Below are 26,645 nucleotides of genomic sequence, written 5' to 3' on the forward strand. Positions count from 1 at the left end.
CTGACACAGAGACGCATGGGAGGAAAAGTCATCTGTAAGATACAGAAGGACACATATCACGCCTTTACTTTGTACAGCAATCTCGGTACTTTGTATGTACTTATTGCTCTGAGTTTGTATCCCTTTCCCACCTGTACTTACACTGTCTCTTTTCTGTGGCTTGTTATTATTTCTATTGAGCAATCTTCAGTCGAACTGGGAGATCTTGCAGTGACTCACTTACTTGAACATTATTGCCTAGCTCTTTACACAAGACAGATTGGATATGAATGAGATCTCTTGTCCTCATGAGCATTATATTTATTTCACAAGACATTTTCTTCAGAACTCTCCCTGCAATAAATTATGTGGTATATTTATTTTTTTCTTCTACCATGCTATAGCTCTGTCCTTTTTTTGTTGTTTCTCATTTTTTAGACACTTCTTCTTCTATGATCTGCTGTTGTTGTTTTCTGTTTTTTCTTCTCACAATCTCTTAGCTACATCCCTGGGATTTTTTCCCTTGTGCATTTTTAGCACAGTGCATGTATTTGATGTAGTAAAAATGAGAGCTTGAGATAAGTATTTAAAGTAACAAAATGATTTCCCTCTTTTATCTTTCAGATGTTGTGTAATGACTGGGAAAAAATAAAGGAAAAAAATAAAAGCAGGTGAAATGTTTTAAATGAAGTACAGAACTGTAAGGAATATATTCAAATGTATAATTTCCTGATCATTATAATGTTTGCTGAGTGAAAGACTTTGGAAGGGCTTCTACAGAATCACTTCCCTGGATTTCAGCAGCTGCCTTTGAGAAGAGTCTGCAAAAATGCCAAAAGCCCTGTGTAATCAAAGGGAAGGTGAGTGTATTTGGGGTGAATGACACTGAAATCAGACTTAAAGACAGTGCATGTCCATGGTATTTATGAGTCCCATCTTAGGACTATACCTCATTGTCAACTATTTTGAATTGACTATTGAAACAGAAAGCCCTGGTTAGTCACTGCTTAGGGCAGATAGCTTCTTCTGAGGCAGGTCTAACCTATTTTACCCAAGCTCTACCAGCTGTTTTGAGCTTTAAGTAGCATCTCTAGTTGACAAAATGAACAGGTTAGGAGGGGATTTGTTTCATATATGTAATTTAAATCAGAGTTGACTTTCAAATGATAATAATTTATTTTTATATGTTTTAAGCAGAAATTCAATTACCAAAGCACTGCTTATAAAATAAGCCTTTGATGAGCTATACATTAAAATGCACTGAAGATTAGTCTGTGGAGAAATGTCTGTCCTGACTGAGACTTAGTGTCCAACACGTATTATTAGATAGGAAAATAGCAAGATGTGAAACACCCACCAGACTATTTCTCCAAGTCTGTTGCTGTACCATGTTTAGCTACTAAGTATGACTGTTCCACTTCAAGACTACTTTCATGTCTTATGTTTAAAACTCCAATTAAATGTCTTGGAGTGGAGTACAACACTAGGACTTGCCATTGAGGGAAGTGGTGGGATTTCTCTCCTTGGTGACTTTCAGGGATTATCTACACAAAACAATCCTAAATCTGATCTGGTGTTGATGTTAATACAGCTTCAAGAAGCAGGAGGTTGGCCTAGAAACCCCCGGAGGTCCTTTTCAAATGTTTTTCTCTATGATCTTACAGTTCTGGTAAGTGTGTTACAGTGAAATAACCAGATGGGTTTTTTGGAAGTATAGAACAGATACCCTGAAGGCAGAAAACAGTATGTGGAGAAGACGACATGGGTGGGGGGAAAGACACTCACTTATTTCCATTTATGAGTTACAGAACCAGGCCTCCTACAAGGAGTTGAGAAACTTGTCTTGATTTGGAGATGAGAAAAACAAACACTCCTGAGTAGCTTTTCACAGTAAGACTTCCCTGGTTTGTGGTCCTCATCCTGTCTGGAGAAGGGTAGACAGTGTTTCAGATGCTGGGGTCAGACTGGTTCCTGCTCTATCTAATCAGTTTGCTGTACATATCTTTCCAGTAGGGATTAAATATGTCTTGTCTCCTGTGGTTTTATTAAAGGGCAGAGAGGAGGCAAGGAGCCTTTTACTTCTGACAACATTTTGTCTGATTGCCTGAAGTATCTGCTGCTTGGAGAGAGGGAGGGCAGAACAACTAAATCTCATTGTCCTGCCTAGGGCTAATGCAGAGCTTTGTGTTGAGGCTGGATCCATACCTAAGGCCAAGTGAGCAGGAGAGGGGTATAGGAACAGTGTTGGAAAGCGGGGCAGGGGTGGGATTCATAGTGTGCCCAGCATCCCCCACCATTGCACTCTTGGAATAGTTTTGCAGCCAGGGCTGCTCAGCTAAGGGCACCTCACCCTGGGGTGTGTTGTATAAAAGCTTAATTTTACCCTTGGGACAAGCCATTCTCTTCTGCTCTCTTTTCCATACACGTTCCTCTTGCTAGATCAACCCAAACCTTCTGCTGCTGCTGAAACCAATGTTTTTTTGTGCAAAGCCAGACTTCTTGCAATCAGCGAGGGGAAGGGCCAGCTCTGGCTGTTCTGTCTCTAGAAGTCCCTGCACACATGGCTGTGGGGGACATGCTGTGTCTTTCCTGGGAAAATCAGCTTCCAACATACTGAACATCACATGATTCCTGATGGGAATTGTTCACATGATTACTATTTTTTTTTTTCACCCATTTGGGCTTCTGGTGTAAAGTTTAATCAAGATCCAAAAGCTGAAATTTAAAAGAAAGTTCATTCTTTCACTGCAAAATATTCTTTCCACTATCTATAAATATTTTTGTGTTTATTTATAAATGACAGGGCAACCAGAGTACTCACACTTGGCAAAACCTCTGAACTGCTTTACCCTGTTCTGCCCTTCACTCCTGTTCTGCATCATGCATTCAAATAACTTACACGTTTTTTCCCTTCCTTGGATTGCAGCTTTTTCTCGAAGCAGACGTTGCTTTGGTGCACTGAATTGAACAAAACAAGACCAAATGAAACCAGAAAGTGCTGAGCACCGGGTCCTGGCTGCTTGGTAGAAGTCACCTGGCAATTTTACAGATGCTGAGAGTCTCAAACTTCAGCCCATAAGGTGTCTTCTGTAATATAAGAATTTATCAACTGGCTTTCATAGCCACAGAGGTGAGTTTTTAGTGTTTTCTGCAATGCTCTGTGTTACAATCCTGCAATTACATATTTGCATGCCTACTAAATTAGCACCAGAAAGTTCTCTTCAAAAGCATAAAGGCTGTCACTGCTACTCTTCCTGGCCCAGGATAGAGGGTTGGTAATTGTTACAGAGCAAAATCACCTTGACGCAGTATCCATTTTTTGCTCCCCACGGCCGGCCGAGGAGGGACAGGCAGTGGGCAGGGATCTGTGCTGGCATCGCCACCAGACCCACGCTCGTGGGGGGACATGGGTGACCCACCCAGCAGCCTTTGAAGCAAGAGTAGCGAGAGGCCTCAAAAAAGATCAGAGCCACAGCCACGAGTGGGGGAATGGCTCAAAAAATGATTGGTGGAATATGAGTATTTATTGATTTAAGAGCATTCTTTTCTTTTGCCTTGCTTTTGTCTTCTAAGGCAACTTTCTTTTAAATTTATGTCCCACATTGTCACATCAGGAGGAAAATACATGAGAAATGTTTTGTTATTTAAAATTTATTGCATATTACGTCAGCTGGCATTGTGGACTCACAATATGTAATGCTTCATAAATTATGAAAAATAAATGTTTTATGGGCTTACTACGCACTCTGTTTGAAAACCGTTGAGCTGAGGAGACTCACTGACCCCCGTACAAATTAATGCACACATTATTTTCATTATTGCAGCTCAGATGGGAAGTTTGGACATCTTTATATATTTATTTAAAGGAAAATGAGGACAGAAGTTGCTTGAATACAGTTAGTCTTTCTGGCAAGAAGCAGGTATCGTTTCACCCAGCTCATAACCTATTGCTTCCCTCACAGTCATTGTTATTCCAGGCCAAAGCTTAAACTCAAAATCAAAACTGCATGGACTTAGCACGAGCTTCCAAAGGTCAAATCCTGCAGTCTTTAGCAAGGCAAACTAAACCTTCAAGCTGGCAGGGTTTTGTCTACACAAGGACTGTGGCTTTTCATAGAATCATAGAAATTCCTGAGTTGGAAGGGACCGACAAGGTCCATTGAGTCCAGCTCCTGTCCCTGCGTAAGACAACCCCAAAATTCCCACCATGTGTCTATAGACACATTTGCAGAAATTTAGGAAAGCAGAAGTCAGGCTCTTGCAGAAGGGGAGGCAGTGAAAGACATTTCTACCCAACTTTCCAGCCCCGTTTTCCTTGAATGTGATGGAGAGCAACAATCAAATGCGAGCCCTGCATCCCAACCATCCAGGGCCTCACCAGAAGTGAAAAATCTAAATCTCAAGACGCTGGAGATCTTAAACCATATTGAACACAGCCGCTTTCAGCTCTGAGCCGCAGAAATGGGAGGGAAAGCGTCCTCACACGCCTGCATGGGAAAGTGTGTCGTCCCATTTTCCGAGGAGCACAAGTTCACTCCAACATGTGTTGCATGGGAGGCGGGTGTCTCTGGGGGGCAAGGACACCCTGACGTGAGGTATCAGGAATGCTGAAGCGCTCTTGGCTATTTCTTTTCTTTTCTCCCCTCGCACCCAAATATTTCTGTTACTTGCAGAAGGAGGTCAGGTGTTGCAGCTCTCCCCTGGATGGTTTTTATATTGCACAGCTCCACCACTGTGTTTCTAATAAAGCCATCAAGAACATAACCAGGAGCTCCCTGCATGGGCTGAAGCAATATAAGTCACTGCTTCAGAGGACTCGATTAACTTGGGGCTGGATGGACTGAAAAATCTTCCAAGTTATTCTCTCCTAATTCAAGTCAGCTGAGGCATCAAAATGTCAGGCAAATGGACAAGATCTTTGGCTGGAGCCAGCCTATTTTCTGCTGCTGCTGTGGCTATTGCAGTCAGTTCTTAGATACTTTTTTTTATTTTTTAAATCAGTGGCTTTTGAGAAATTAGCCCTTACATAAGCACATTAAAGGAGATTCCTGTGTGCTTTCTAGAGCCTGTGCTCTAAAGCTTATAACTTGTCCTAAACTGGATTAGACCATGCTACTTCTCCCCCAAAACATAGTTTTCCTTCTCTCCTTTCCTCTTCACAGAATTAGTCTCCTCATATTGCTACTGAGAATTATTGGATTTAAAAACTGTGGCTAAAGAATAGTCAACATTATGGTCACTTGGCCAAGATACAGTGAAAATTATTTTCTTGGAGTTAGTATTTTCTCAGAACTATTAACCCTGATGGTGCGAACCTCGGGGGAGTCTGTGCTGGGGAGATGCAAGAGAACAGATAAAATTAGCAAAGTACATCCCAGTTTATGCTGCTTATTTTTGCAGCGATTTTTCCAGTTGAAATGAAACCCTGTCTTTGCCTCTCACATCCAGAGGAGGGCAGTTAAGGACCACGATACAGAGAGAAGCGACATTGCACCGCGGTGTAACACTCTCAAGGAGGCAAGCGATGATCGAAATTAACTGTTCTTTGCCTATGAGAAATATCACTTAGAAATACCTGAAGAATTAAAAAAAAAAAAAAAAGAAGAAATTGAAAGCTTTTCAATTTAAACTGCTTTGTTAGTAGACCAGGAGTGGATCTAAAAGTTTCTTCAGCAGTCGCGAGGGAAAAAAAAAGTGTCTTATATCCATATACAAAAGTTTCACGTGTTTCCTTTTTATATTTTAATTGGAATATCCAGTATATGAGTACTAATGAAAAAAGTTCTTGATTTTCCTTTTGCTTCCAGACCTCAACAGTCTTTAGGTTTTAATGCTATGCTCATAATTTCAGCATGAAGAATAGTTTTTAAAGGCAAATTTTCCTTTCTTGATGTCTCAGCTGTACTAGAAAGAAAAAGACAATTCTCAGGGACTGGGATTACAATGTAAATAGAGCCATCATTGAAACTGTGAATAGTTTTGAAATGTTCCCCTGGAAGAAAAGTTTAAAACAAACATTCCAATCAGAAACAGAAACCTAACCATGTTCCTCTTAAAAACGGGTCTCCTCCAATTCCTCCAGTTTATAGCACATGCCCTTAGGCTATTACAGTCTAGAAAACTCTGAAATAAGAACCACACTGTTTTCTGGGTCTGATCATGCATCACTTGGTCAAAAAAAGTTTAGAGCCTCCCAAGAAATACAAGGCTCGGGCCTTCCTGTTATATGTTGTTTCTTTTTAAAGAAATCAGTCCAGTTCATCTTTATGGCAAACACATAATTTTAGTTTCATTCCCTTTAAAAGGAATCACAGGTGAATTAAAACAGAAAGCTTTAAAAATGTTTGCAATTGCAGTTGCACATAAATATTATTGTGGTCAGCATCCTAGTTATTTTTCACGTTAGTAGGATTATTTACTTCTCCAATTTTATTTGCTTCCACTGCTAGTCTCACGCTGCTGTAGTATCAGATCAGTCACAAATAACTGCTTACACCGAAAATTAAGCTTCTGTAAGTAACTATTTTTAAATGGTTGTTTTTATGTTTACTGCTGAAGGATCTCGAGTACTCCTGTCAGAAAGGAAAGTATTTATTATCTCTCTTCTACAGATGAGGAAACTGAGACACTGTGAAATTAAAAGCTTGGGGAAATTAGTACACAGTAAATTACGGTGTGAATTTACTGTGTACTAACCAGCCTGCACAAACTCATCATGTGGACTGGCAAAGAAAAAGGATTAAACTCCCTTAAATTATCTCACATTTGCCATGGACAGACAGTTACCATGGATCAGCTGACACGCAGCAACTTCTGAACCCGCAGCCAGTCGTTCGCACAGTGAATCCCCTCGGAGGAGAGCAGAAGATTCGCGCTGAGCAGCTAATCCGCTGCAACTTTATGCAAGAGTTTATTAGCCTCTAATTTCCCCAGCTGGCCAGATCCTAAGTGGTTTACCTAAAAAATCGCAGAAATCTCTGGCAGAACTCAAAGAAAGACTTGTGTGTCCTCGCAGCATTGAAAGCAGGAGTTGTGAGTTAAAAGCAAAATATCAGGAGGAAATAAACTTTGTCCTTTTTGAAGGATGGAACATCTGCAGGATGTGTCCAGGCCGTGTATGGGTTAAACTGCTGAATGACAGTGGTGAAAGCAAAAGGTGAGTCCTTGCATTTGACAACCATCCTCATATCTCAGCGTTTTTGGTGTTAAAGCTGCTTCAAGCATTGTACAGCACACCCAGCTCCTTGTAGCCCCGTAAACCTGCAGGAGTTTGCTCTGCAAAGGCACACAGTGTCTGTCTCTCCTGGGAATGCCATCAGACACCCTCTCCAGTGTCTGTCTGTCTTGGGACACCTTCTCCAGCACCACAGCTGGGTCAGGTCCGTGGGTATGTTCAGGGCACCCTGCCTGCACCATCACCTACTTTCCAATTTTCCTTCCATCTCAGCAGTGCCACTTCTGGAGAGCAGAGCCAGTGGACATAACCACCACAAACCTGGTTGCTGTTCCCTGGCCCCAGTGGAGACCTTGGGACTCAGGAGGCCACCGGTGAGGCTCCAGGAGTGACCTCCTTGCCCTGCAGCGGGCTGAATGGCTGATGTTGAAATGACTTTGGCAGGAGTGTTTCCCATTGTGTCCGACTGAAGCTGGAGAGATCAGTACGTAGGGAGCTGGGACAAGGGTTGGCTGGTGGGAAGACAATTACTGACAAGTTCATTCCACTAATAAACAAAGACATAAATGATGACGCTACAAAGAAGGCACAGGATTCTCTCAAGAAAGCCCTAGAGAGACCTAGTAAGGAACAGAGATATTTGGACGACAATTTTACATTATACCACATTCTAAAATACGTTCTATTTTTGCTCCAAGCTTGAGTCCAGTTAGAGCTGCATCAGGACTTAGGAAACAGCATGTATTTTAATGCCCTGTAAACAGGAATAGCTGATAACTACTACATTTAAATGTGAAAAGAAAAACTTTTCTCTGGGGGATTTTTTTTTTTTTTTTTGTATGGATTTAGTCTTCATAGTTTACATTGCAGCTATAGCATTCCACTGACAGTTATTTATCTAATGGCTTACATCTTTCAGGCTGTGGAAAATGCAGGATAACAGAGGGGGAGAGAGAGAGAGAGAGAGAAGGTGATGGTGGTGGGGAAGTTCTTTTTAATTTGCGTTTCAGGGCTCAGCCTAGGATCATAAATATACAGAAGTTAGCACCTTTCTAATATCCCTCCGCTATCTTATTTCCAGTGCATTACAATATGAAAACAATGGGATTAGGTCACTATATGCTTCAATCCCTCTCATCCTCGATTCCCAAAGTAAGTCTAAACAGAGCTGGATCTACCTCTGCTATAGCTGAAATTAAGACAAAGGTGTATGTCTGAGATGATTTTTTTTTTCCTCTGTAAAGCTTAATCTTTAAAAATGCCTGTCTGTGCTAGAGAAATGGTTTGCACATAATATGACAACCATCTTTTATAAGGGAAAACCAGACTCACTGGGCTCTAATGTTGTAAAAGAAAAAGCTTTACAGGTATAATTAACCTGTGGAATGCCCTTCCACAAGATACTCTTGAAGTATGGGCATTAATGCCATCTGTCTTCATAACTCAGGGCATCAGTGGTCTGCTAGCTGAGATCAAGAAGCAATCTGCTGTGTCCCTTCATGAGGTGACTCCTCTGAATGAATTAAGAGGTCATGGTGACTTTTGTAGTTATGGTCACTGCTGGAGTTGGAGTTTTTGGCTTCGAAGGGAAAAATCTGTCTTATTTTCCAGACACGAGCGAAAGGGTGCAGCATGAGACCTGTGGCGAGGAAATCCCGGGCTGCTGCTCTGTGTGATGAGGAAAGAAAGATCTGCACACACCAGGGAGGTTGGCAAAGGTAGGAGAAAGGTGGGTCATGGCAGGGGTTTGCCCATATTCTTCAGCTGTTAAAAAACTTGAAGTTACTAATGGAGATTGTGGACAAGTAGGAGCATCTGGTGCCACAATAAGTATTTCTGGTTTGCAAAAGAGCCGAAGTGAAGGTCTAGAAGGTCAATGTGGTCCTGTGGCTGGGACTGAGAGATAGTCTAGGACGTGGAGCAATTTGGTGTTCAGCACAGGCAGGCTCCTGAAGCATGTGGGAAGCAGAAGTTCCTTCATTCTGCTGAAATGGCTCAGGGGTTCATGCACAAAACCTTTGAGGGAACTTGCCCAGACATCAGAGTATGTCTGGGGGGTTGGCAAGTGCATATGAGGTGAGGGAAAGATCAACCAGACCTTGTGTGTCGAATCTGTTTCACTAAAGCCTCTTCTGTAAGGAGAGAAAAATAGAAGCAAGGATGTGTGAATGAAGGGTCTCCAGAGAGATGATCCCTGGTCTGAGGATAATGGTGTTTGGATATGAGCTGAACTCCTGTTGTCTGGTGCCAGGAGGACCACCTACAGTGGTTCATGGGTCCAGAAACACTGGTTCTCAGAAACTTTAACATCAAATTCACAGGAAACTTTTGAACTTTAGATGACTCCAGACTTCAGTTGCAGTTTAGTAGGATTTTAAGGCTGACGCTTTATGCATATAAAGCATATATAAATACACACACATACACACACAAAAAAGGGGTGTGTGCGTGTGTTTATATATAAGCCTTACTTTTTTTCCAATTCTTTCAAATAAATTCAGTAGCTCTCCCTTAAGTGAGAACCGGGTGAGACTTTTGCAGGAAGAGGTTTGATGGAGCCATACTAAGCATTGGGGAATTTGCATCAGAGGTTCTTCAAATGCTTAATTCAAGGCCAGCTTGCTGTTAACCTGAATATTTGATATGAAGTCATGCTGGTTTCACGTGTCACGCTACCCTGGCACTGTTTGAAAGTGGTGGGAGGACAGACTGGAGGGGGGAAATGAGCAAGTAGGGAAGGATTTGGTTATCAAAGCAGAGGACTTAGATTCAAAAGTAATCGACAGAAGGAGATTACTTCAGCTCATAGTCCAGACAAGGGCTCTACCCCAATAAATTAGGCCACCCCCTCAGACGGACACAAGCACCTGCACATGTGTTACCAGCTTCATCCAGGGGCAGGGAGATGACACCTTAACTTTGCTGCCAACCAGGCCAAACAGCAGGTTTGCCAAAGCCCAGCTCTCAAAAATATTAATAAAAATAAATAATTTTACCTTTTCTGGCCTTGCTTATAGCAGACTGTTAATAATGCCTTATGAGGCTGCTACACAGTGCAATCAATAGTTTGATTTTTCTGCCCTAGAGCTACCACAAACATGAACCTCACGGCAAACCGGCTGAGCAAGGAGCTGCCCGCAGAGACACCCGGAGACAGCGACGTGGAAATGTGGGATGTGGCACCTTGTGACTACAAGGAAACCTGGGCATGGACCTCTCCTGCTGAGCCCCAGCTGCCACAGCCACTGATGCATCCCACTGAACCTATGGATGCTCCTCAGTGCCCGGTACCAGTTATTTATTAATTTCTTTGTCACCTATGGAAACATTCAGGTTTGACAAAGGGGAAAAAAGCGATTTGGTGTCCTTTGACAAAGGGAGGTTGATTTTTATTTGAGACAGAATGGCTCATTTTTACCTTTTTAGCTCCTGGAAGAGTAAAAAGTGAGAGGTCAAACCTGCATCACCATGACAACCCCTGCAGCGAGGGTTTTTGAGCAGATGAAGGGGAGTGATAATGGAGCTGAAGTTTCTGCCTGTTCTCGTAGTCACTGGGCTTTTTGTTTTGTTTTTCTCATTTGTTTGTTTTGTTTTTTTCTTTAGGCTCTGTAAGGTGTGGCCTTGTGCATTTTTCGGGAGCTGCAGGATAACACTGGCTAGTTTTAAGACACTGCCATATCCTGAGATGAATCCTTGATGTGGGACTGTCTGAATGCACGTAGAGTGTATATAAACCATATAAAAAAGTGAATCACAAGAACTAGTCAGAAGATCAAATATCACTCAAATGCATTCCCTACACTTCTGTAGGTACAATACACCAGCGAGTGCAGTAATATCAGGTCTGCATCAAAGGAAACCATCATCTCTGTCTTTCCTGGCAGAACCTTTGGAGCCCAAAAATAAGCTCAATAAAACAGCCATTCTTGGAGGAGAGGAGGAATTATACTAATGAAGAAATCCAAAATGGGGTGGAGGTCGAAGGAGATACACTCAGGAGGGCCTGCAGGTGGAACTGGAAACTTATTTGAGATGCTGAGTTCATGCCCCAGTTTCCTCGACCTGCACAAGAAGGAATGTGTAAGAACAGATTTCAGGTAGTTGAGGTGACCACTACTGAACAAAACCAAGTAAAACTGAAGTCACACAAATGAGCCCCCAGATTATCTTCTATGTAGAAACTGAGCCTAGCCCAGGGAAAAATAAGCAAAAGAGCAGATTGTTCTTTTTTCTAACATCTCTCTTTATTTGAGTTACCTACTAAATCTTGTATTTCCCTAAACTGGGAAGTCCTCTCAGATTGGAATATGACTCTTTTGGTGTGCAAATGTAGCATGTAAAAAGGTTGTCTTCAAACTCCATCTAGAGCCTCTAGATGTTGTCCTTCGAACATTATGCATCTTCAGAAGTTTTGCAACATCCTTTTAGTATTAGTATGTCAGAAAAGTTAATGTTGCTCGAAGGTTTTGCCAGAGTCAGACTTCAGTGAGATCTGTGCAGCCATCAGATAGTTATGCAGAGAAGAGGAATAGTAAGAGTGAACACTAAAAAAGTTTGAACGGCTATAAAATCTTGAGTAGAAGCTGTTCTCTGGGCCCAAAGGATTAGGCTAAAGCTTTTGCAGGGGGGATAAATCATTCCATTTTTGTCTTGTGAGGGGTTTCTTAGATCTTCTTCCAAAGTGGAAGGCGTGTCCCTTATGTCAGTAAGGAGCTACACAGCCCGTCATCCGGAAGGACAAACTGCAAAGAAAGAGCACAGCTACAATCTGTCTGCTACCAGATTTGAAACAATAGCTGCATCAACACATCCACCCAGCAAGAAAGCAGAGCTGGGCTATTGGAATCGGCCTGCAGAATAAATCAAAGTAAATCTGAGTGATAGTGATATGATGTTGCAATAATAATTCACTCCTCATGCTGATTTAGAAGAGGAAGCCAACTCAGAGTTTCACAAGCACAAGGGCCAGCAGAGAGCCCAGTGGGACAGTATGAAAGAGAAAAAGCAGTTCATATGGAAAGAAAGTGTAGGTTATCCGTTGTGTAAAATACAGACCCGGCAGAAAACAGATAAGATAGTTTCTGTAAAGGCCTTGGATTATAATCTGTGTTTCAGGCAACCTGTTGGACTCTTGTATTTTAATCAACCAGTCTGAAAAATTAGGTTAAATATGAAGCAGCTCTATGTGAGAGGATTGCAGCAACATGAATTTAAACAGGATGTTAGGTTATGACAGAAAATGCAATTTCATCCTTAGAGCAATGGGCTAGAAACCTCAGCTTTTCTCTTCCTGCTGTGTGACTGGGGTCTCTTGAGTCAGAGAGGTTCAGATTGCCTCTCTGCTGATGCAGCTCAGGACAAACACTTTTTGGGAGCTCATTCCTTAAGGACAAAATAATAAGTGCCAATCACATGGGCATCAGACCATTTGGAGGCTTTAATTACATTAATTTGATTTTTATTCCTCCCTGCAACTTTGTTCAGCCATTTCCAGGCACAGTGGAGTCAATGAAACCTGATGTTGTTTTCAATTTGCCAACATCTCTTTGCAAAACAGACTCATCTCACTGTAGAAATGTTCTGAAAACAAATTGTGGCCATTCCTCCCCACTTCACCCAGAATAATAATAGAATCACAGAACCACAGAACGGTTTGGGTTGGAAGGGACGTTCAAAGCTCACCCAGTGCCACCCCTGCCATGAGCAGGGACATCTTCACCAGCTCAGGTTGCTCAGAGCCCCATCCAGCCTGGCCTGGGATGTCTCCAGGGATGGGGCATCCACCACCTCTCTGGGCAACCTGGGCCAGGCTCTCACCACGCCCTCATTGTAAACAAAAATTGTAAAAAATTTCTCATGTCTAGCCTGAATCTGCCCTCTTTTAATTGAAAGCCATCACCCCACGTCCTGTTGTAACACAACTTTCTAAAAAGTCTGTCCCCATTCTTCTTACAGACTCCTTTAAAGTACTGAAAGTGCCAGAGCTTTATCTTACACTTTGCTTGGATAATATTTGGACTTACTTGACACCTGGCAATTGTGCTTTCATTGAAATTATATCTTTAACATTGTGGGTGATTCATCTGGAGCTCATAGACTTTCAATTTTTAATTTTAAGATAAGACTTTCCCACAGCAATACAGTGCTCAGTCTCAAGATAAAATCCAGCCTAGGAAAGACCAAGGGACTGGCTCAGAAAATGTGCAATACCACGTGAGCTCTGTAAGGACTTAATACAGTATCCCCTAATGCTTGGGAAGAGAAAACCACAAGCAATGCATTGTTGTCTCTCCAGAGCTATTGCAATATACCTTTTGTCTGTGAAAGATGCTGGCATGGCAAGCAAATATTGCTGTCCACGGGTTAAAGTTCAAACGCATCACTTGAGTAGATGAGGAGTTCAACCAGGGCAGAATGACTGGCCATTTCCTTCAGGGAGTGGTGACTGTGGGGTGGGGAGAGATGTGGGTGTGTGCAGTAGGATGCAGACAGTCACAGCCCTTGTACAGCAATTACCATGAAGATTAAATAAATACAATAGCCTAATTTCACATGGAAGTACACTTTAATTAAGTCTCTGCAGAACAATGAGCTGCTTCCATAAGAGCTGTGAAAATCATCACTAGGGACTGTCCAGAGGAAGAGAGAAACAAACAGGAGAAGGTCTCTTTGTATAGAAAATATGTACAGGAAGTATTTTGAAAAGCTGTTCCCAGTTAATTTACCTAGGAAGAATTAATTACAAACTCCAGTCTTTTGCTGTGTTTTCATATAAACTCCCTGTCTCAGAGTCTCATGGTGCTTTACCAGACTGAGCCTTATTGCAAAAGCATGGCAGAGTGTTGTGTGTGATGTACATCAAGAGGCTTATCTAGGCTGAAACTGATTTGTTTCTGGGCTGGAAACACTTATGCAAGAAAAAATCCAGGTGTACAGGGAAAAAAAACCTGTTCTTCCACCAAAGTTCATGATTCTTATGTTAACATGGTCAGGTACAGAGTTCAGGAGGAGATGCTAAGAGAGCATCACCTGTAAAACTTCCTTGCACTCAAAATACATTTCCCATTATTTTCTTTATCCTCCCATATGGTGAGAGTTCCTAATGCACTGGCAGTCCTGCATGAAAAGGAACAAATTTGCCATTAACATTTCTACAGTCACCTGATTGCTTCAGTGCAGATAAGCTTGACCAAGTTCACCATTATTCTCTTCTAGAGACTAGGATGTCCAAGAAAGGAATTTCAGCTGCTAGGTGCTACATCAGCCACCCTATGACTTGTGACAGCTTTGAGCTCAATAACACCTATAGAACAGGTACTTTCATTGCAAAAACAGAGTTGAGACATTCCCTAAGACCCAGCCAGGTCCAAATCTTCACAGAATGCAGGTAACAGAGCAGTTTGATGATCAGCTTGATGTTTCTGAAACATGAGTTTGCCTTGAAATCTGGATGTGTAGTGAGTAAAAATTGCCAGTGGTCTTTTTTTTAACCTCATATTATAGACTAATAAAAAAATATTATTATATTTACTTTTTAAACATTTTATTGCTTTACAGACTGTCAATTGACAGCTTTCAGCTATGCAAGGCTAAAGCAGGTTAGACCTAGGGAAGAACAAAATCACTTGATACTCATACAAGGTTGTTGAGGCATTTGGTCAGGCACTGCCTTGGTTTGCTTGCTTTGTTTTCAGGCAGCTGGACCCAGCTCCGTGGCTGTTGTCTTGGGCACGACTGCACTGCAAACAGAAGATCGTTACAATCAGACAATCAGTTCTCAGTACATCCAAGTTTCTGCTCTCGGTTGGAAAGAGAGTTGAAGCACTTGGGGAGGTTTAATCGAAATCTGAATACATGTGACTGAAATTGGCTCTCTGTGATTATTTGTCCAAGTAAATCTCTGTTTCTCACAAGTTCCCAGAAATCAAATGCCAGCCTTGTACGATCATTTTGTAAAGGAGTAAATATTTGTTGAAAATTCTTTGGTGTATTAATTTTACTCTGCCTTCTCTTGGGCAGCCCTGATAAGGATGGAGAGACTCCTGGTGTGCATCAATCAACCTAGTGAAGAGGGCCCAAAATAGCTGATTACTTGGTCCAAACCATGCCATCTTTGGAATGAAACCCAAACTTTTCAGGTAGCCTGGCAAACTCTTAAAATAACTCCTTTTCCCCATATGTCTGCATAGCCAGCTAAAATCTTCCAGGAAATGATCCTTATTTCAACACTAGCTACTTCAGGTACAGGTACTTTAAACAGGAGATAGTTTAAAGAGAGTGCTGCATATTTCTATGTTTTCCTAACCCCCACTTGAAAGCACATCTGCCAGTAAGTGGTTTAGAACTTGACAGTCAGCCACTGCTATTTTTTAATGCTGTATAATGTTGTCACTCCCTGTTGCTGACCTTTTTTTCTTTTACTTTCTCTTTTTTTTTTTTCTTTTGTGGTAACCCTTTTGCCTTCTTTTTCCCTGCTCAGACCTATTAGCAGGATGTTGTGCAATATGGTGCTTGTCATCTGTTTCAAAGACACAGTGATGAGATACAGGTATGCCAGATGGATAAACCTAGTGTGACTAATTATTGTGTATTTGCCTTTAATTATTATCATTTATTACCAGAGAAAAGACAATAGAGGTTCCCAGACTTGGAAGGGAATGTCGGCAGAAGGGGAATTTTTTTCTTTCTTTTTTTCCAAGAGACTGGCACATCAGCAAGAAAAGTTTTCTTCCTGGGAGAAATACAAACATCAAGACAAGAGGAGTCAACGTGGCCCGTGCAAACTCTCCCTGACATGTACTCAAGGATCGGATATCTCACAGGTAACAAACAGTTTCTTTGTAATTATAGAACAGCCCTTCTCTTGCCTGAACGTCCATGCAGGGGATAATGAATGTATGGATGTCCACCAGTTATCTGCATGGGTGTCCACTATGGGGCACTGACCAGCGTGGTGTCCTCTCTGGTCTGGTCCTGGAAGATGTGGACACCAACAGAAAGGGGAGTGATCTGGTGTGGTATAAATAGGAATGGGAGATGAGGTTTTCAAATGATCTGTAAGCCGGATGTATATCACCTCCTCCATGGAGAGCTGAAACCTGAGGTCCCTGAGTGGCAATTTTTGAGCAAATTAGGCTCAGAGTAGCAAACATCAAAGGTTTCTGTACCATCAGGCTGAGCCCTCAAGCCTTTGAATGGAATTTGCTTCTATACCTGATCTTAACATGCAGGATTCCTACAGTGTTTGGTGAAGATGTAGATCTTTATAACCTTCTTTTCATTTAGATGCTCTTACAAACACACACAGATAAATATGTTGTTATAGAACAAACAAAACAAAGGGGATATTTCTTTTGCATCTCCATAGGCATAGAATAGACACTTAGCTTAGCTCAGGACCCATAGCCTGGCATGCTGGATTGTTTTGAGGGCTAGAAGTTCAACAACAGTAGGAAACTTTCGGAAGTGTTAATACCGTGGTCCCAAAAGTTACTTTCAGTTTACAGCTGAATCAGCTACAATTTACAAGCACAAGTAGTATTATGATGGCCCATAAGTCTGGTCTTCTTGCTTATAGGGCACAGCACTTTAATTTGGGAGCAGCCACAATGATTTGGTAAACAGATTGAGGAAGAGTTTCAGACTTGGGCTTTAAAATTCATAAGGATCTGATTTAGTACATTTCACTACTGATATTTTAGCATATTTGCTCTATGGCTAAATTGCATTCTAACCTATAAGACCAGTCATATACCACAATCTATCATAGATAATACAAGACATAATCAATGTCACCAGCCTGCTGAAATATTTCTATATATAGTATTTGTCAGACCAATACATGCAAAGGCATTAAAAAAAACAAAGTCCATACACAGATGATTTGCAAACAAGAGAAAAGGCTAAATTTGCCACTGTTTGCTCTGAATAGCTTACCCAGATTACAGGCCAATTTTGTTTTGGACAGAAATATTTTCCATCACAGAATCTGTTAAAGTCAAAAGAGTACTGTTGCTTTGGCCACAGGATGGATGGGCTGAAGGGCTGGGTTGTATTTTGGGATTGGCAGCTCTGACCATCTCACTTTAACCCATTTGAACACAGTATCATTGAGACTTGACCGAGCACTTAATAGTCTGTGATTGCCTTAATTGTGGACATCTACTTTTAAATCAAATGCAATGTCATTATTATATATCAAGAACAAACTGAAAAGCAAAAAATATTACATTACGTTAGCAGACTGAGAATTAAGTATGCAGAATCAGCCTAATGAAATAACTTGCCTTTGGTTGCAAGAGCCTTCATCATTCTTAAGAAGATTTAAAGCTAATCTCACTTGGAGCTCTTTCAGTCCAATTATTATTTTTGGAATTTTTGGGCTTTATTTTTTTTTCAGCAGCATTATTCAATCTTGACAGTTTTTATTTTGTTAATTTCTTGCATATTGAGCAAATGTGAAATGAGTTCGGAACCATTCTTAAGTAGACATGAAATGCCCTGTAATCCAATTTTGATCAAAATTCCTCTTTGCTTTTCAGGGACCAACCAGCCTGTGCAGTTATCTCCACACTGCACAGGGTTGATAATAAAGCAAAGTAAAGCTCCCATTCTTTTCCTGTTGCATGTAGCGGGAACAGGGCATTGTTCAGCTGGAGAACAATGTGCTGTTCCCCCAGCGGGTGGCAAAGCAGCAGAATGGCAAGAAGATGATTTCTTCCTGCACTGCTGCTTTTGTTTCTCAAACATTTACAGGTCCAGAGTAAACCTTTCTTCCCACCTCTGGGTGGGTGGTTCTCTTCCCTGGAAAGCATCCTCCCTCCCTCCCTCCCTCCCTCTCCTGATGCCTTGTGTTCGCACAAGATAGCTCACTCCTGCAGCACCTTTCCCAAACGCCGTCTTGAGAGGGAGAGACAGATTCAGTGGTCTTTGCAGCTCCTCTGCCTTCCACTTCAGTGTCCGCTGCCTTTTGGTTATGCACAGGAATAGGAGCCAAAATGCATCACAAAAATACAATTCCTTTCCAAGTAGTGACTGCACAAACAGGCATTGTATGTATTATATGGTGCATGGAGGTATTCCATAATCGGTGTTTTTTAATTTATGCTCACTTCATTGATTCTAGCTGATTTCCTAACTGGCTTTTGTTCCACATTGCCCGGCAGAAGTAATACTTCAAGAAAGCCTTGCACTTTTACTGTGCGGCATCAGCAAAACTGGTAGCTTTGAAATGGTTGTTTGCAATCAAGCAAAGCTGCTCTACTTCTATAAATGTCCTTTTTCCTCCCCATCACTCATTTCCTCGCCAGCTCCTCCTAAATATGGGATGAGCTTTACTCCTTGTTCATTTTTCTCTGACATCAGTTTACTTCTCTGTGTTCTCAGAGTTCCTGAGTATGTTTATGTTCCTTGTGACTTGCAGTGGCCATGTATTGATGTTTCTTCAGGTAGATAAGAAGTGGAGAGAAAATAAATGGGTTGAGGAACTCTGGGAACAATAGTGGGAGTTGTAAGAGGGGGAACAGGCAGTAGAGGATGAGAATGGGGGAAGGGGAATTGTTTGGTCCTCAAAATACCTTCGGTCTTCACTCCCATATTAATGGAATGTGACCATTACAGAACTTTTTTTCTTCAGATTCACACCGAACGCCATAAAGTACTCATTCATATACAAAGACTGACAGCTTTTTCTTCTCCATGTTAAGGGCAGTTTTAAAAATGTCTCATGATTACAAACACATGATCCAGAACTGATATCATGTACACAAATGCTGCTGTTGTAGAGGATAGCTGGATCTCTGAAATTTTAAGAACTATAAGAAGTTCCACCATGCTGTGGTTCAAATAAAAGCCATTTGTTCCAAGAGCAGCAGGTACAGGAATCCTTGCAGATTTTATGCATCTAGGTGCTAGTCATTGTGCCCTGGCCCCCAAAAAGGCCAATAGCAAGAATTGTGTTATGATGCAAAGGACATTTTCCTAGGATGAAGCAGAGCATTGAATACCAACAAGTTTTATCAACTGATAGAGCTTATTTTCCAGCCATCTGTCAGTGCATCATCCAGCCATGTGAACCTCATGGGCTTCTAAGCCCACATGATTCTGAAAAGAAAAGTTGTAACAGAGGAGTGAGCTCCTGTGGGGCTGCACGCAGAGAGAAGCTTGGCTGCGTACCGGGGCCTCAGTTGTCACACAAAGCAGTATTAGACAGAGGGATACATTGGTAAATAATTATCTTAAAATTATTTGGAGCTGCCAATTGTCCCCAAAGGACAAAGTGGGGAGTTATGACACATCAGTATGGGATGTGATGAAGTGCAACTCTCTGGTACCCTCCCAGGACACATAGCAAATATCTTCTTTTCCTTGGTGGCAGGAAGCACCTGTGCTGTAACTTTCCAAGTTACCTTTCTTTTCAGTTAGCCCTCATCAGTTTGTGTCTATTATTCTTAATACATCTTGCAGTTTCTTGCCACTTCACCCTTTCTGTTTTCCTCGCCATCTAACCTTAGAGCATTCCTCTCTTTCTCTCTGAAAATCTGCCTGCTGGTATTTTCCATGAATCCATCTGCATTGAATTATTTATAGATACAATAAAGTCCACTTTTGTCTAATGTTTATTTTCTTTAATAACAAGAAACATGGGGAAAATGTTCCAAAGAACCGAAAAAGGACTTGACTTTTCCTGGACACTAGGCAGCAGTAGCCAAAATGTACAAAACAAGCTGTAGGATGTTCGTAAGATGCCTTTTAAAAATAATAATCTTAGTATGCTGGTATCTAATGTACTTTTTGCATTTGTTATATTTCCCAAATCTGACACTTGGTTATAATGCTGTTGTGTCGTTCTAAAGGATCTAATGGACACTGAGTTACTGTGAAGGCAAGCAGGAGCAATGAGCATATGGATTATTGCTGGTGGAGCCAGATCTCTGCTGTTTTCCTTGTCCTATGTGTTTTAAACAGGTCACAGAGGTCTCTTCTGCTGCTCATTCCTGACCACTGGGTTTGTCTTGTATCTGGTAAAAATTAGAGCAAACAATATATCTTTCTTAATGAGTCATTGCCAGGCCTTTGTTACCTTTTACTGCTTGTTTGAATTTTCTTTGCATTATGATTTAAAGTGTTGTCCCATCTCCTTTTCTAGTGGGGGGTTTGTATTGCTCATTTGCTTCTTTCTTCCCTTCAATTATGCGAGTCATGCAAGCATTTCCCCTTGAACACTTTCCAGCTCCCCCCACCCCATATCTCACCCCTTCCATGTCCTCCCCCTCGTTTACACAGCTCCATTCTCTGCTGTGTTTCCTGTGCTGCCCACACTGATTGCATTGAGCATGGATGCGGTGGGAGGGAGGATGGAAAGGGAGAAGGTAAAGGACCTTGGAGGAATCTGGGTGAGTTAAAAAAATGGAGACTCCTCTGCACATGTGAAAGATGGAAGGCATAAAATAGGTGACAGAAGGACAGGGGAGAGCTGAACAGGTTAAAGTCCAGGTCCAGGATGAGCAGAGACAACCTCAGCACAGGGGCATGTTGGTTCTCATCTCTTCGGAGGGAGCAAGGAGGGACCTGGAAGCAGCAGAGATGGTGGCTCAGGAGACCTGGTCCCTGCTCTCCATTTCACCTGCCCAATGCAGAAGCCGGAGGGTAAGGTTCATGGAGCCCTCCTCACAACCTCTCCTGGCAAAAGGTTATTCAGAATATGGTGGTGGTTATATTTTTCTCACTCATTCTGTCTCCTCCTCTGTTCCACACCCCTTGACCCACTCTTATTATTGCAATTACTTGTCTAAAACATGTATTTTCTGCCTTTACCCCCACTCCAAGTCTTAAACCACAGAAAAAAGTGGGATGCTGACACTATAGGAATGGTGTGCTGCATGTGTTGGGGCCTTTCCTGCGGGCTGGGGATGAAATCTGCCTGGAGGACCTGCGAAGTCCAGTCCCTGCGCTCCCCTCAGTGTGTTATGGCTGTGAACATCGCCTCTTCCTCAGAGCAGCTTTTAAGTGTGAGTATTTGCCTCAGGAAGAACAAATACACACCATCAAACAACGTAACTAACTAACAAGCCCTCAGAGACCAGCAGCTCCCAAAATCAGCACTCAGTACTCACTGAAACTTCACTCATTTGGATTCAAAGGTACCTGGATGCAGCACACTTGAGCTAGAGAAACAGCACATTTGTGGCATGTACTTCCTTATTTATTTATTTTCCAATCTCACATATGCCTACTTTAGCTGATCTCTAGCTATCAAATTGTGATGGAGCAAAAGTAATAAAATGCCAGTAGGATAGAAAATACAGCCTGAAGTTCTCCCATAGCTCAGCCAGACCTAGAAGACGCACAATTCAATTAAGAGAAATACAAAGTTTTTATCTCTTCACCTTGCCATTTTTCCCTTCTCTTCTGTGTATTTCATATATCCATATATATATATATATATATATATATATATAAATAAATACACATACGCACGCGCATGCACGCACAAACCCACCCCTCCCCTTTCCAATCCTTCCTTTAAGGTTTAATTTAACAATAACATTTGCGATCGGGGTCCTGAGCATCTCAAGGGCATTGCGCTTGAAATTGCACACACTCCGCACCATTTATCATAGCCTGACATGTGTCATGTTCCAGACTGCAGCTCCAAGAGGTTACAGCTCACGACTGCTCCTTTGTTGATCAGCTGCCGAGACAACTGAGGCACCTTTCTTTCTTTCTTTTTCCTTTCTTTTTTTTTTTTTTTTATTTTATTATTATTAAAGCTGCACCATACTCTTTTCAGAGGGTTCCTTCTGACATAATAGGAAAGCAAACGAATTCTTCTGCTCTCTGCAGTCTCCCCGCCCGATCTTCATCAGCTCCAATTCAGATCACATTTACCTTGGGTGTGATAAGATAGTCTGTGCTGGTTAATATTATTGCTTAATATTGACTGTAAGATGGAAAAACTATTTCCAAGGTAGTTCTCTGCCTGAGAAGAAGAACAGGGTGTTGTTAACTGCTAAGGATATTGGGGACAGTCCCAAAGTGCTTTCCTGTTGCAAAATCCAGTTTTGCCAAGCCAGTGACCTTCTTCCATTGCTGAACTTCAGTTCTGCAACTTTGGGGAAATTAATTTTCTCTTCTTCAGAGCTTTTGCTTCATCTACTCCACCCCTTCTCCTTCACTTCCTTCGTGCCTCACAGAGTTCTTGCTGAATGCCGAGCACCTGAGACCTGCATGTATCTTTTAAGAAATGATACGTACAGCAATTCAACAAAGCAGGCTGTTTATAAAGCATATTGACAAGAGCCACTGAATTGCATTCATAAATCACCTGTAGATCTTCTGCCAGTCTTCATCCTGCCCATCAGCATTTGTATAGGGTATGGGTATGAATGTCACTGCAACATAATGTGTGAAGGATGCAAGGTACTATTGATAGAAAAAAAATGGTATTCAAATAAAGGTCTAAGATTTGAACAAAAGCAGACTTTACCTTGTATTTTTCTGATTTCTAAAGAATGTTGGCAAGTCAGGTGAACTACTGATTTATTTTTTAAACATTTATAATGAATATGACTTGGAGGCAAGAAATGTAGAGCTAGAGCTGATTTCTCCATTTCCTCTCCCTGTTTTCACGTTCAGCTCCATCCTGCAAGACTTCAAGCCCAAATGTTCAGGTCCCGAAGTCTGGCTGTGTTTTGGAATGATATTTGATCTTTCGGATTCCTATTCCCCTCTGAGCTCTAGATCATGCGATGTTCATCACCACCTGTTAGCATCAAGCACAGCCTCTGCAGACACAGTTGGAGCTGCCTTACTTTCTCTCACTCTCTTGAGCTCTTGTTGATGGATATTTTTGGAGGTTTCCTTGGTTTAGAGGCTTTTGATTCGTCAGAAGTGCCAGATGGGAAAGCTCAACTGCTACCACCATGAGTGCCACACACCTATTATGTTCACAAATGGAGGGTTTTGTTGCCATTGACCAGCAAGATTCCACGCTCTATTTATGTGTTTGTCAGTGCCACATGTCTTGAACCTTTTTGCCTTCCCGTTCAGCATGCTCCTCTTAAGCAGTCTCACCAGAACATTGCTTTGCTATCTGAAAGATGACTCATTTTCTCCCCCTTTCTCAAGAGGAGGAAAGTCCCGTTTCCTGACCGTAGCCGAGTACCCGCACATTCACAGCATCCTCTCTGAGCTGCTCCTGGGCTGAGCACAGAGCCAGCTCCCCGCCGCCTGCGATGCACATTCCCTTTGCATTGCTGTTGGCGTTCCTGACCTTGACTCATGCTTGATCCCTGCCCTCCCCCTCTGCCAGCATCGAGGCACCTGCCCAGCTCTGCAGGGATGATGTAGTGCCACCAGCTGGGATGGCGTAAAGCAATGGCAAGGACTCGGCCAACTTTCCGTCACATAACTCTTCCCTGTCCTGGGGAACGTGACCACCTGCACAGTCTCGCCTTCCCCCACACTAAAGGATGGAAGAGGTTTAGCAAAAGTAGGACAAAGCACAGAGCACAGCCATGCAGAAAGGCTGAGACCACCAGAAATGCTGCTGCTCCATCAGTTTGCCACCCTAAGCAACAGCCTGCCTTTGTTTGCCTGATGCTGCCATTGCTCCTAGAATCATAGAACAGTTTGGGTTAGAAGGGAGATCCAAAACTCATCTAGTCCAACCCCTGCCATGTGCAGGGACATCTTCACCAGCTCAGGTTGCTCAGAGCCCTGTCCAGCCTGGCCTGGGATGTCTCCAGGGATGGGGCATCCCCCACCTCTCTGGGCAACCTGGGCCAGTGTTTCACCACCCTCAGTGTAAAACATTTCTTCTTCATGTCTAGCCTGAATCTTCCCTCCTTTAGTTTAATCCTCTGACCCAAAGCTTTATGCTGCTGGACTGTACAGTCTTGAATGAATATAATAGTTCCCCACAACTCCCAGTGAGACTTACTGAGGATATCTAAGAGGCTGTGCCCAGAGTGTGCCTGTGTTTCACTCTCTTTTTAAGGCAGCTGTTCCCATGATAGCTGCTATGGTGTTTTAATTCCTAGCTCCAGCTTGCAGAGGGGCCAGCCTAGCCCCCAGCAGTTTTAAATGGAAGATGAATAATTTTAAGGGTATTTTGCAGATTTGTAAGAAGGAAGTAGGGAGGCTGCACAAAGTAAAAAAAGACGACTGCGTGCTATAGTGAAAACTAAAAACAAAAAAACTCCTTGACTTTCCCCCTCCCACAAGAGATATTCCAATCCTAATGCTGCTCAGAAACAGAGTCCCTTTGGGCTGGGAGCAAGGATACACAGATATCTAAGCACAACAGAAAAGTGACAAGAAAAGCAGCACATATCAGGCAAGTGGTCAGTGTTTCAGCCAAGACCGTCCCCTGAATATTTCAGCCATGAAGTAGCGCTAAGAGTGGGTTCAGAATTGGCTGAACATCCTGGTCTCCCTGTGGAAGGAAATACGGCTAGAGCAGCCTCTATTTATTGGGATGGCATTGGGGGATGCTGGAAGTTAATTGGCTCCTTGTACACGTGAAGAATAAAAGTAACCTTGGGTCCCTCTGTTAATAAGAAAAGGAGATAACCACCAAGTCAGGCAACATATAAATAAGAGGAGAACCAATAATGACTTAAAAAAAGTATTTAAATGCAATCAGGCAGAGATGCCTGAGATATCAGAGGAAAGAATAATGACATGTGTACAGTAGACACAATGTAGATTACAATTTATAACAGGATACAGGATGGAGCCAGCACTTGATTAGGGGACCATGTTACAAATTTTTCAGCATATGTCCTCTGTTTTTCTTTGCCTTGGCATAGAAGGCTGGGCACTGCTGGTAAGTAAATCAGACCGTCAGAAAATGCCCATGTTGATGAGAATTGCAGGATCCAAGGAAACTGACTTGTATTTTAGACAATTCTGCCACATCCATTCTTTGCCCAGAACTGTCAACTGGGAAAGAGTTGTGCCTGCTTAGAGCTTTAATCAGAGAGAAAAATTATCCCTGGTTCATGAACATGTTTTTCATGCAGATATGTCAATGGCAGAGAATAGCTTCTCAGCATACAGTTCTGAGTGTCTTGCACTAAAACATGTCATATACTGAAGCGTTTTGTTCTCTGGATAGCACCCTCATACTCAACTCACTGTCTGGACACAGAGCCTGGGCGAGGGGAAGTCCTCCAGAAGGAAACACAAGGAGCTTCTGCTGATGAGTTTGTAGGACCTTAGGGCTCCTTGGACATATGCTTGCTGTGCCTTGGCTGCATATGAAACATTCGCCTGATTGCCAGGAGGGAAATTCTCACTTGGTCTGATCACAAATGCTGCTGGGGCTCCTTGAATCTCCCTCTGTGGCTGAAGGCTTGGTCTCCCTCCTGGATGTGCTCACAGCTGTGTTCTCTGCTGTTGTCCAGACCCAACACTTCAGCACGGCTCTTGACCATTAACACCAGTAAGTTGAGCTCTTCCATGGGGTGGGGGAAGGTTGCAATGTGCTGTTTCTTGTGAATAGTCAGGTTATGATAAAAGGAAAAGGTCTTCATGACTAATCTTTTCCGCTTCTAAATGTCTTTTCCATGCCAGCCTGGTAACACCACAACCCTCAGAGTACCCTAAATTAAAGCAAGCAATACCAGAACAATAAAACCAGGAATGTGAATGGCACTGTAGCAAAACAGAGAGCAAATGGCTGACAAGGGATGTTTACATGTCCTATGGTGTTATTTTGGCTGCTCTGCTTGTCCAAATCCCCCTAGAAAACAAAGTAATCACAAGCAGCTGAATGAAGTCTCCTTGCAGGGCAGGGCTTGCTGGATCCCAGTGTGTATGTGTATATACCACGTGGGTATATGTGTGTGTATGGTGGGAAGGAGGGGAGCTTGTCACTGTGTTTTCTCTTCTAGACAGGCATAAACACCCCCGTTTATTTCCAGCATGCCATCTAAATTCAAAATTAGCATAAGCTGATGATGTTAATTGATTTATATGCATGCAGGCAGTGCTTTATCAAAGGTAGAGGGACATAGTCTTTCCCCTAAGGGCCTCTGGGGAACAAGTATCCATCTGAGATAATATTGAGATTGGCATAGCTGGGTATATAACTACTTCTAAGTATGAAGAAATTGAGTTCTTTGTCATTAGCAAAAGAACCCAATTTTCCTATTAATATTGTAATTCTCCTTTTAATAAAGGCTGCCCTCATTGAGGTCTAGGAAAGAGCCCTCCAGGTCCATCAAGGAGTGGCCTGGGCTGCAGCTGGCAGGCTGGCTGCCTTCCCAGACAAGGGAAAAGTCACGTTGAACCGGCCATCTGAGCAAGGCTCTCAGAATTTTGTTCCCTTCAGGTCAATCTACTGCAGCCACTGTGGAAATATCAGAACACTTCCTTAGAGGAGGTCAGTGATGACACCGAGACAGTGGGGACCAACGGGCACTTCTCCAATTTCTAAGGAAATTTCTTGAAAATATTTGCCCAGTTTCCCCCAGATCTGTTCCAA

Source organism: Streptopelia decaocto (assembly GCF_964273445.1).
Source record: "Streptopelia decaocto genome assembly, chromosome: 9".
Lineage (NCBI taxonomy): Eukaryota > Metazoa > Chordata > Aves > Columbiformes > Columbidae > Streptopelia > Streptopelia decaocto.